Source organism: Lichenostomus cassidix, unplaced genomic scaffold (assembly GCF_008360975.1).
Source record: "Lichenostomus cassidix isolate B80296 unplaced genomic scaffold, HeHo_3.0 HiC_scaffold_819, whole genome shotgun sequence".
NCBI lineage: Eukaryota > Metazoa > Chordata > Aves > Passeriformes > Meliphagidae > Lichenostomus > Lichenostomus cassidix.
Window position 1 is genome coordinate 40,783 of NW_028147791.1, and position 9,429 is coordinate 50,211.

Here is a 9,429-nt window from a genome sequence, read left to right on the forward strand (position 1 = left end):
TCTCCCTTTCCCATTTATTTGTGCGTTTGCAGGAGATCTGGAAGCTGTAAAAAGGGATTTTTCACCGAGCTGGTGATGATATTCTGCATTTCACGCGCACGGCGCTGGCAGAACACCCGGGAATGGCTCTCTGGGAAGGTGTGGGGAGGAAGAAAATGTTTCTGTCGCCTGGAAGGTCATTGCTGTCGCTTTCTGCAGGCTGGCAGGGACTAAACAAACAGCAGGCAGACAGGGGAGCAGCTTTTTTTGTGTGAACTGAGCGCTGTGAGGTCACTTTTTACACCTCTTTTTCTCCGTGTCTGTGGATAAAGAGCCACCTGTTCACAGGCAGGGACAGCTCTGGAAACAGAGCTGCCTCTCGCCTGTGTTCACACTTTGAAATCGTACAGAGTTCTGCTCCTTCCCCTCTTGCCGTGGGGAAGAAATACATGGATAAGGAATTAAATATATTCAGGGTTGGTGAGCTGCTGCTGCCCTTCCTCTGGGCCTGATTTGTAGGGAAACGGTGACATGCTGGTTTTTTAAATAAATAAATGTTTAATTTATTTGTTTATTGAACATCACGGTGCTGTTTGGGACAGGAAGCAAAGGGGGGAAAGCAGAATGGTTTCCATCTCCAGGGAGGGTTTGGGGTGAGGTTGCAGTTCTGTAATTCAGCATTCAAATGGGTGCCCTGGGGGCTCAGCCTGAGTTCAGGGGGGTTGTGACCTCTGGGACAAATCACTCAAGGATTGCCTGAATTTTCCAATTTTTTAGTTCTTTGAAGAGCAGTGGTTGCATTTCCTTTTCGGGAATACCTGAGTTCAGGAGTTGCTGTGACCTCATGGGACAAATCACTCAAGGATTGCCTGATTTTTCCATTTTGTAAAATTATTTTCAGAGCAGTGGCTGCATTTCCTTTTGGGGGCTCAGCCTGAGTTCGGGGGGCACTGTGACCTCATGGGACAAATCACTCAGGGATTTTCCGAATTTTGCATTTTTTAAAATTCTTTCAAGAGCAGTGGTTGCATTTCCTTTTGGGGGCATCTGAGTTCAGGGGTTGCTGTGACCTCATGGGACAAATCACTCCAGGACTGCCTGAATTTTCAATTTTTTCATTCTTTGAAGAGCAGTTCAATGTTCAATGCATTTCCTTTTGGGGGGCTCAGCCCGAGCCCACAGAATGCTGTGACCTCATGGGACAAATAACCCCAGGACTGCCTGAATTTTCCGTTTTTCCATTCTTTGAAGAGCAGTGGCTGTGTTTAATTTGGCCACCAGCCCGAGGGTTTTGTGAGGAATGCAGAGCTGTGAGCTCATCGGAGCTCCGGGGAGCGGGAAGGAAGGTGATTCCAGAGTGGGATATTGCAAGGAGAAGGACGTGAGAGCTGAGGGGTGAGGAGAATGGGGAGAATGAGGAGAATGGGGAACAGAACCTCCTCCTGACCCTCAGTGCTCACTGCAGGCCCAAAGCTCTGTGGGTTTCTCTCCAGGGATGTTCTGCAGGATGGGCATTGGTCATTTCACAGAAAAGTTAATTTTTTCTGCTTCTTCTGTTCTGTAGTTCCTCTGCCTGTCTTCCTCCACACTGCGGAGCTTAAATTCATGTTGGGCTGTCAAGTGAGGGTGAATCAGCCCCAGGAAATGTCCTGAGCTCTGGGGACAGCAAGGACAGGGGAAGGTGACAGTGCTGCTCCTCAGAGCTGTGGCAGTGGCAGGAACAGCTCAGGAGGGACTCAGAGAAGGAACATATAAAAATTGTCAGATCACAAAATGGTTTGGGCTGGATGGGATTGGATGGGAGGGAGGGAGGGAGGGAGGGAGGGAAGGAGGGAAGGAGGGAAGGAGGGAAGGAGGGAAGGAAGGAAGGAAGGAAGGAAGGAAGGAAGGAAGGAAGGAAGGAAGGAAGGAAGGAAGGAAGGAAGGAAGGAAGGAAGGAAGGAAGGAAGGAAGGAAGATCCTTTCAGATCACCCAGTACCATCTCCCACTGTCCCAGATCACTCCAACTCCTGTCCAACCTGCCCTTGACCATCCAGGGACAATTTTTACCACCCAGAGCCTTCATTTGCCCTTGGCATGGTAAATATAACCCCAATCTGAAGGGATTTGTGCTGGAGGAGCACCAGAAATGCAGCAAGAAACTCACAGGGCCAAAATTTCCCTGGGCTCAGCACTTGTGAAGCGCGAGATTTCCCAAAGACGTTCCCAAAATTGCCTGGCCGCGCTTCCGGCGGAGCTGAGCCAGCTGTGCCTCCTGCAGCAATTGAGGGCTGGAAATGTGGAGAGGAAATTCAGGAGGATGTGGAGCACTTGTGAAACTCTCAGCCGATCCTTCCTCTGGCGCCTGGCTGGGAGAGGAGCTCAGCGGGAATTCGGGGTTGGGATGCAGAGACCTTGGGAATGCTCAGGGGCAAAGGGAGGAGATGAACTTGTTGCTTTTTTTCAGCCTGGAAATGAAGTTTGAGATTATTTTAGTCAAGGAGGTAATAGAAAAGTGGGTTTTTTCAGAGCTTCAGGGGCAGTTCTGGAAGAATATCCACAAAAGCCCAGCAGGGGTGAATGGAGTTTGATAGGTTTGAGGAAATTAGCAGAATTTATTAAAAGTACCAAACTGGAGGACAAATGGTGATGCAATTCCCCCCAGGTAAAGCTCTTTCTCTGGAGCTTTCCACCCCTGTCACTAGTTGGATTTGTTGATGAAAATGTGTCCTGAAGATTTTGTTCCCAACTCTGGATCCCTGAAAGAACCAAGACAGGAGAGGAGCTTTGTGTCTCCTTGGAGCTCTGCGTCTCCTTGGAGCTCTGCAATGGCTTTGGTCTTTCCAGCTGGGGAAAAGGGTGGGGAAAATACTGGGAAAGTTACAGATATAGAAAAGGAAAAAACGCAAAAATCACTCCAAAAATCTTTCTGGCATCAAACCCACCTCTCCCAAATTCCCCCTGAGCTCGGGAACTTCCCTGAGCACATTCCAGGCACTGCATTTGCTCCACGAGTTTCCATCCCGAGGCTGGCAGCTCATTAGCAGAGCTCTGGAATTGCTAATTGCTCTGTGCATTCCCAGCCTCGGGCACGATGTCCAGCTGGGATCATCCTCCCTCCTCCCTTCCTCCTCACCTTTTTTTTCCCTATTTCCCACTTCCCAGAAACCTCTTGGTTCCAGTTCTGCACAACGAGGTGCTCAGGTGGAGAGGCTGCTGCACTGAAGGGACACTTGTTATTCCAGTTTTATTCCCTGTGAGGGATTCCTGAGCTCCTGGAATTGTGATCGATGCCCTTTTCCCTCTCCATCTCCCTTTTCCTTGCTCTTCCCCCTTTCTCCTGCCTTCTTTTGCACTCTGGGATGTGCTGCCAGTATTTTAAGGAGGAGGAAATAATCCATTTTAGTCCATCGTGAAGCTCAGGAGGGAGAACAGTCATGGAATCAGGAGAGGAATTTTCAAATTTTCATTTTTAAAATTAAAACCCACAAATTGCTCTGTTCATCAGTGAGTTTTCATTTTTAAAACATGCAAAAAACCCAAAATGCACACCAGGAGGGGCAAACAATTTTATTAGGAAATGTCCTGCTGCTGGAAATATTCCTGGGATTGCTCCAGGGGAACAGAGCTGACCTGAGCCTGGATGTTGGGAATTTCACCTCAAATCCAACGGCATGGAGAGGGTTGGGAATAACCAGGGTTGTGTTCACGGTTTGCTCTGCTCCTGGATATTCCTTTGGAGAAGAAACCTCCAGGTTTCCAATCCTCTGGGAGTGCAGTTCAGCTCTCAGCTTTCCCTGGAGAAAATCCCAACGTTCCCACCGGAATTCTCCATCTCTCCCACCAGGATCTGCACTCAGCCTCCATCCTGTTACCCGCGGTGTAAACATTGTGACACGAGCAATTCCGAGTGGTTTGTGTTCCTGACACTCCCAGCTCCCGGGATTTACCATTCCCAGCCAGGAATTCCCACCCTGACACTTCCGACACGCTCGGCTTTTATCACCTCAGCCTCCTGTGCAGCCAAAGGAGCTCCAAGCGCCTCTGGATCTTCCCACCTCCAGAAAAACACAAGTGGATCGATCCTGAGGGGTTTCTGAGAGTTGTCAGCTCTGTCCTGGTGCAAAATTCCTCTTTTTTTGAGCTGTAGGACGTGGGGAAGGGATGGTGAGAGAGGCTGTTAGGAATGTTGGGAAATCCTCTCTGTCGCTGTTGAGCCGCTAGCAGAGAAATAGAAACCCAGGTTCTCAGGCAAGAAAAGAGAGCTTTATTATTTTGATTTCCATATATATAGACTTCTCACATGTCACCCAGATTGGTCAGTCAAAAACCTCCCCCTAGGCCTGACTGGCCAGGCCTGAACTGTCCAAATCTCGAGACCTTGTTTGCAAAAACATCCAAACTTTATCTTTGTTTATAAAACACAGCAAAATGTTCTCACGAGAAAGACCTGTGCTAACCACACCTCTCAGCCTGGAGGATTTGTTTGGACTTTGCCTTTTTAATTTTCAAGGAAATGGGAATCCCTTCCTGGCAGATGGATCAGTCACAGGCACTGGGTTGGGAATTCCATGAGGGATAAGGCAGGGAAGGCCAGAAAATGCTGCTCATCCCCAATCTCTCACCTTCTGAGCACAGCAAAACTCCCACTTTGTTTCTCAGCTCGAGCACAGGTTTATTTTGGGGCTCTTTCGATACATTTGGATAAAACTGGCTGGAACTGAGCAGTTCAGGGGTGCTGGGGAGACAGAGTCCCCTAAAAGCTGTAGGGTCAAGGGCTGTGTCTCCATCCGTGGGCAAATTCCTTCAAAAAGGCTTTGTGGTGTGCTGGAGCTTCTCTGCTTTGTTTCCTATCCTTTGGGAATTCTTTCCTATCACACTTTAAATTCTCCAAACCCATCAGATCAACCAACATTCTCCTGATTTTTAGTCTCTACATCACACATTTGGTGATTTTAACCAACATCTCTTTGCTCTGAAGGTTCCTTTTTCCCGTTCTTTCACCACCACAATTTTATTCAGTTTTCCCTGACATGCACAACAACAAACAGAAAAATAATATTTGTGGGGAAGATTAACATGATCAGTTTGTCCATGATCCAAGGTGCAGTGTGGATTTGGATCCACCACTTCCAACTGCACCTGGAATAAACACAGGGTGGGAAAAGCAATCCCTATTTCCAGTTTTGAGAGGCAGTCAATGACAGAACCATGCAAAAAGCAGGAGTTTTTTGTAATATTTTTTTCCCCTGGGTAAACTCTGGTCAAGATTTTTCTTCCTGTGTGTAAGAAGTGGATTTTCTTTTATGTCACTTGGGTGTAAATCCAGTTAAGAAGCAATTGATGGTGAGATATGGAAGAAGTAGGATTTTCCTTTATGGTGCTTGGGTGTTGATTCTATTAAGAAGAAATTGATGGTGAAATATGGAAGAAATGGGGTTTTCCTTTATGTTACTTGGGTGTAAATCCAATCAGGAAACAAGTGATGATGAAATACGGAAGAAGTAGGATTTTTCTTTATGTTATTTGGGTGTAAATCCATTTAAGAAGCAATTGATGGTGAAATGTGCAAGAAGTGGGATTTTCCTTTACGTTGTTTGGGTGTTAATCCAATCAGGAAGAAATTGATGGTGAAATATGGAAGAAGTGTGATTTCCTTTATGTTTCTTGGGTGTTGATCCAATCAAGAAACAATTGATGATGAAATACGGAAGAAGTAGGATTTTCCTTTATGTTATTTGGGTGTAAATCCATTTAGGAAGAAATTGATGGTGAAATGTGCAAGAAGCAGGATTTTCCTTTATGTTGCTTGGGTGTTGACCCTATTAGGAAGAAAATGATGGTGAAATATGGAAGAAATGGGGTTTTTCTTTATATTCCTTGGGTGTTGATCTAATCAAGAAACAACTTATGGTGAAATAAGGAAGAAGTTGGATTTTCCTTTACGTTGGTTGGGTTTTGATCCTATTAGGAAGAAATTCATGCTGAATTATGGAAGAAGTGTGATTTTCATTTATGTTGCTTGGGTGTTGATCCAATTAGGAAGAAATTTATGGTGAAATATGGAAGAAATTGGGTTTTTCTTTAAGTTACTTGAGTGTTGATCCAATCAAGAAACAATGAATGATGATCTATGGAAGAAATGGGATTTTCCCTTCTGTTCCTTGAATGTTAATCCAATTAGGAAGAAATTGATAGTGAAATATGGAAGAAGTGTGATTTTCCTTTATGTTTCTTGGGTGTTGATCCAATGAAGAAACTATTGATGGTGAAATGTGGAAGAAGTAAGATTTTCCTTTATGTTCCTTGGGTGTTAATCCTAGGAAGAAATTCATGGTGAAATATGGAAGAAATGTGATTTTCCCTTCTGTTCCTTGGGTGTTAATCCAATTATTATGTTAATCCAAAATTTCCCATTTCTTCCATATTTCACCACCAATTTCTGTGAAGAAATTGGTGTTGAAATATGGAAGAAATGGGATTTTCCTTTGCATTCCTTGGGTGTTGATCCAATCAGGAAACAATTGATGATGAAATATGGAAAAAATGGGATTTCCCTCATGTTCCTTGGGTGTTGATCACATCAAGAAGCCACTGATGGTGAATTATTTGTGTTTGGGCAGCACCTGACACCTCCCAGCTTCAACCCCAGCATGGAAACCCCAAAGGAATCATTTTGGAAAAACAGGACCCAGGAGGAGGAAATGAGGCCTGAAGGGTGATTTCCTTGCAGGGGTTTCCCAGGGAGTGGGGCAGCCAGGATTTGGGAAATTTTGGGCAATATCCTGGATTTGGGTGTCTCCAGGGATGGAACAGTTCATCCCAAGGTCTCCATGGGAAGCTCAGCCTCACTCTCCACGTCCTGCTTTGTCGTTTTTCCGAGCTTTTCCAACGCGCCGAGGAGCGCTTTTGACGACCAGACTTGAGTTGTGTGGTTTTGCTCATTTTCAGAGCCATTCTTCATTAAAAATCAGCTTCTCCTTCTGTTCGATGGCCTCCGAAAGCCTCGCTGATTCCTCACTGCTCTCATCCTTCACCACCACATCCATTTGGATTACCTCCTGGCCGTGATGGATGCGTTGAAAGGAACCAGCGAGGCCATCAAAAATCCCTGCCCCGCTTCAACCAGCGTTTGTTCAACGTTCTAAATCATCCTGGGCCTGAAATGTGCTGCTTCTTAAATTTAGAACGATGTGATTGCCTAAAGCCTCTCCATGTGTTAATTAAATCATCATAATTGTGGTTTCTGGAGACTGACAGGTTATAAATAGTTTTCCTTCTCCCCCTCCTGCAGTAATTGGTGGGAATGACAGGCAGAGCAGCCATTGTTAGCTGTGCCTCTGACACTTCTCCTGCCATCCCAACCCCGTTTCTCCGCCTGGGCTTGATTGTCCTGAAATAATCAGCAGTGTCATCCTCAAAGGCTGCTTAATTGCCAGGCAATTCTCACATTCCGGGACGAGGAGGGAAGTGGTTCTCATCGTTATCCTGTTAATTTGGAGGGATGGGAGGTCAGGAGCTGTGGAGGGCAGGAGCTCGGGAGGGCAGGAGCTCGGGAGGAGATCAGGGCAGAGGTTCTGTGTACACACCAGTGGCAGGACACTCTGAATAAATACTGACGTGTTTTAGTTGTTAGTTCATTGCTGTTTATTCTGCCTCATCCGTGGTTTTGTGGGAATAGAAGCCTCGGAGTTCTGAGCTTCGTTTTCCTCTGTTGTTGCCATGGAGTCATGGAATGGGTTGGGTGGGAAAGGACAGTAAATCCCATCCAGTGCCACCCAGGGACATCTCCCACCACCCCAGGGTGCTCCAGCCTGGCCTTGGACACTCCAGGGATCCAGGGGCAGCCACAGCTTCTCTGGGAATTCCATCCCATCCCTCCCCACCCTCATTCCTTCCCAAAATCCCACCCAGCCCTTCAGCTCAAAGCCACCAAAGGCAGGTTCAATCACCTGGGCAGGTCCAGCTTTCCTGTGCAGTCACTGGGAAAAGGCAGAACGAGCTGGTGGGATCCCAGCTGGTCTGGAAACAAATCCCAATCCCAGCTCAGAGCATGGAAAAGGAAATGCTGCAAATTGTGAAGCTGACTAAGACTTTGTAACCATCTCTCTGCTCCACTTCTGATCTTCTGATGGAGGACATCCCTCCTCCTGGTGAATTTGGCAAGCAGGAGGATCCAGGATGAGTCCTCAGGATTTAGGAATTGCTGTAAACTCTGCTGTAATTTACTTTGAGCAAAGATCTCTCCAGCTGCTGCACTTTGAAAGAAGAAAACAAAGTTCCTGCACAGGAAACTTAACCCTTCTTTCCCAGATGGGAGGATGTACCTTCTCCTGGTGAATCTGGAAAGCAGGAGGATCCAGGATGAGGTCTGAGGATTCTGGAATTGCTGTAAACTCTGCTGAAATTTATTGTGAGCAAAGATTCTCCATCTCCAACTTTTGCACTTCAAAAGAAAAAAACAAAGTTCCTGCACAAGAAACTCAGCCCTTCTTTCCAAGACTGGAAGATGTCCTTCCTCGTTGTGAATTTCTCAAGCAGGAGGATCCAGGATGAGTCCTCAGGATTTAGGAATTGATGTAAACTCTGCTGTAATTTACTGTGAGAAACAATCTCTCCAGCTGCGCTTCGAAAGAAGAAAACAAAGTTCCTGCACAGGAATCTCAACCCTTCTTTCCAAGACGGGAGGATGTACCTTCTCCTGGTGAATCTGGCAAGCAGGAGGATCCAGGATGAGGCCTGAGGATTCTGGAATTGCTGTGAACTCTGCTGAAATTTATTGTAAGCAAAGATTCTCCATCTCCAACTTCTGCACTTCAAAAGAAAAAAAAAAGTTCCTGAACAGGAAACTCAAATCTTTTTTTCAAAACTGGATGATATCCTTCCTCATTGTGAATTTGTCAAGCAGGAGGATCCAGGATGAGTCCTCAGGATTTAGGAATTGATGTAATTTATTGTGAGCAAAGATTCTCCATCTCCAACTTTTGCACTTCAAAAGAAAAAAAGCAAAGTTTCTACACAGAAAACTCAACCCTTCTTTCCAAGACTGGATCATCTCCTTCCTCGTTGTGAATTTGTCAAGCAGGAGGATCCAGGATGAGGCCTGAAGATTCTGGAATTGCTGTAAACTCTGCTGTATTTACTGTGAGCAAAGATCTCTCCAACTTTTGCACTTCAAAAGAAAAAAAACAAAGTTCCTGAACAGGAAACTCAAACCTTTTTTTCAAAACTAGATTATATCCTTCCTCGTTGTGAATTTGTCAAGAAAGAGGATCCAGGATGAGACCTCAGGATTTAGGAATTGCTGTAAACTCTGCTGTAATTTACTGTGAGCAAAGATCTCTCCAACTTCAGCACTTTGAATGAACAAAGCCAAGCAAAGCCGCGTTGACTTTTATTACAACCTGAACATCAAAACCAGGCATTAAAGCTTTGCAAACCTCTCCTGCCTCATTTTCCCTGCCCTCCTC